This window comes from Arachis ipaensis, chromosome B09 (genome assembly GCF_000816755.2).
Source record: "Arachis ipaensis cultivar K30076 chromosome B09, Araip1.1, whole genome shotgun sequence".
In the NCBI taxonomy this organism is placed as follows: Eukaryota; Viridiplantae; Streptophyta; class Magnoliopsida; order Fabales; family Fabaceae; genus Arachis; species Arachis ipaensis.
This window is the reverse complement of record NC_029793.2, coordinates 24,299,387-24,302,081: the sequence shown is the minus strand read 5'-3', so window position 1 is coordinate 24,302,081 and position 2,695 is coordinate 24,299,387.

Genomic DNA, 2,695 nt, shown 5'->3' with positions numbered 1-2,695 from the left:
AGAGAGGCAAAGAATGAAGATGAGGGACTACATATATCTCAAGTTTGATTTTCAAGATTAAAAAAAAAATATAATTTAAAATTACATAACGAAGAAGAAACACATAATGCTGCAAAATTACTAGCAAGAGGATGAACCTACATTCATTCAACTAAAAGAAAGAAAGAAATAAGAAAAAAAAGAAGAAAAAAATGCAGCATTAAAGAAAATATTTTTTTGCTGTTGTAACAAAATTTTAGTGTAAAAACTAAGAACTTTGTGTGTTATTATTAAGAAATTTCGGTGTATTTTTATTCTGATAAGTTCTGCATAATTTAAAACTCTTCCTCTTCTTTCTTCTCATCTTCTGCTGCTTTTTCTTCTTCATCTTCTTCTTCTTATTTTATTTTCTCATAATTCTTCTTGTTTCATTCTCTTAAGAGAAATAAAATAAAAAAAAAATCAATGTTGCAAAATTATTAGGAAGAAAATGAAGAAAAGAAAAAACGCAGCAGCAACAACAGAAATCAGAAATGAAAGAATGATGATGATAGAGAGAAAATACGCGAAAAAGAAGAAGGAACGCGAAAAAGAAGGAGGATATGTTTGCATTAGTGATGCACGCATGTGTACACGCTGCGTGTAATGAAAGTGATTTTTTTTTTTTTTAGCTAACTTAGTTGCCAAAAGGACTTGGATGTGTAGCAAGTTATTCTTTTTATTATATTTTGTATATTTTTTTTACAATAATTTTGAATGTTTATTTTTATTTTGGTTTTAATATTTTGTTTTAAATTTTGGATGTTTATTTTTATTTAAGTTTTCATGATAGTTTGAATTTATGTTTCTTCCAACTAGAAAATAACAACAAAAATAAGCCCATTAAAAAGAAAAATAATACAAATCCATTTAAAAAAAAAAGTTGGCTACAATTGACTTCATTTCTTCTTAATTTTCTAATGAAATTGTTAATATAATTTCACTAAATATAAAATATAAGAGTCTTTTCAATATTTAGTTTTAATTTTATTTTATTTTGGATCCTACAAATTAAAATGCCATATAAATATTTGTAGAACCATATATTATAAAATTTGATTTGAAATTCAACGTGAGATTGTCACTCCAATATTTGGTTTTATTTGATATCATGAAAAAATTATAGAAACACCATTATTGTATTGGTGGGGTCCATTCACAAGCAGCGAGAGCGAGAGAGAACATTTGGCGGTGAAAAGAAAATTAAGTGGAGAAAATAAATAAATAAGCAAGACTTTTGACTTCCCTTGCGATATGGTTAACTGAATATATATCAAAGATAATGAAGAATATCTATCAAAGATAATGCATTTATTTATTTATTTATTTGTACTTTTCAAAATGAAAAAAACTGAACTTGTATGGTTAACTGAATAAATAACGTTGAATTCAGAAAAGAAGAAGAAGAAATGTATGTATAGGGGCTTCATCTGATTGATATTAAGCCCTATGGGTGTGTTTGGATTTGCGTTGGAGAAGAGAGAAGCTCGTTTGAGTTTCTTGAAAGCTTCATCTTTATGTTTGGCAATATTTTTATGCCGTAAACGCAGAAGTGTTTTCTGCCTTCAACTCAGGTTTACCAAATGTGTGTTTGGATTACAGTTTGCAAATGTGAGTTTGCATAAAATTGATTTTGCAAACTTGATTTTGATCAAAAGTAGGTTTGTGTTAAAGTGATTTATGTTTGGTAATTTTTGTATCAAAATGGATTATAGTAAAATAAATGTTGTTTGGTTTATACCATTCAAAATCACTTTTAGATAAAAAATTACTAAAATAGACATCAACTTAGATTTTTTTTATATTATCCTATTGTTTTAATTTAGATATTTAAATAGATTTTATTAGTTAATTTTATATTGTTAGTATCTATGGCTAAAAGCCCGTTAAGAAAAGGCAGAAGCTAAAAATAGTTGCTTCTTGTAAACGCTGGTTTTGGCAGCAGAATCACTTCTGCGTTCATGATAAAAAAAATTTGCCAAACCAAAAGTTGAAACTTTCAAGAAATTTAAACGTGCTTCTTCCCTTCCAACGGGTTTCCCAAACACACCCCAAAAGCTAAAAATTCTAGCTTTTCCGTTCACCTTTTCACGTTGGATTGAACTTTAGGTTCTATGTACCAATTATGTCCTTCATTATTCATATGTTTATTTTTTTTATAGTACTTTTTTCTAATACTCTCTTATGTATATTATTATTTTTTATAAAATTTCTGTTTTTTTATATGAGTTCTTTTACTGTTATTGTTATTTCTTTTTTGTATGGAATATTTTTTTTACTTTGTATTATAATTCTATTAATCCTATTAGAATACTAAAAAATATTGAGAGTACTAAAAAAATATTAAAATTTATTTAAATATTTAAAATAAAATTATAAGATAACATAAAATAATTATTTAAATTCATGTCCTTTTTTGTAATTGTTTATCTAAAAGTGATTTTGAATAATGTAATCCAAACAATATTTAGTTTACTGTAATCCATTTTGAATAAGAATTACCAAACATAAACCACGTTAATACTAACTCACTTTTGATCAAAATCAATTCTATAAAATCAATTTTATACAAACCTCAGTTTGCAAACCGTAATCCAAACACACACATATACGTTGCTAATTAAATCAATTGAAAACAAATTATAAATTAAGGATGATGATAGAAAATTTGTGATCA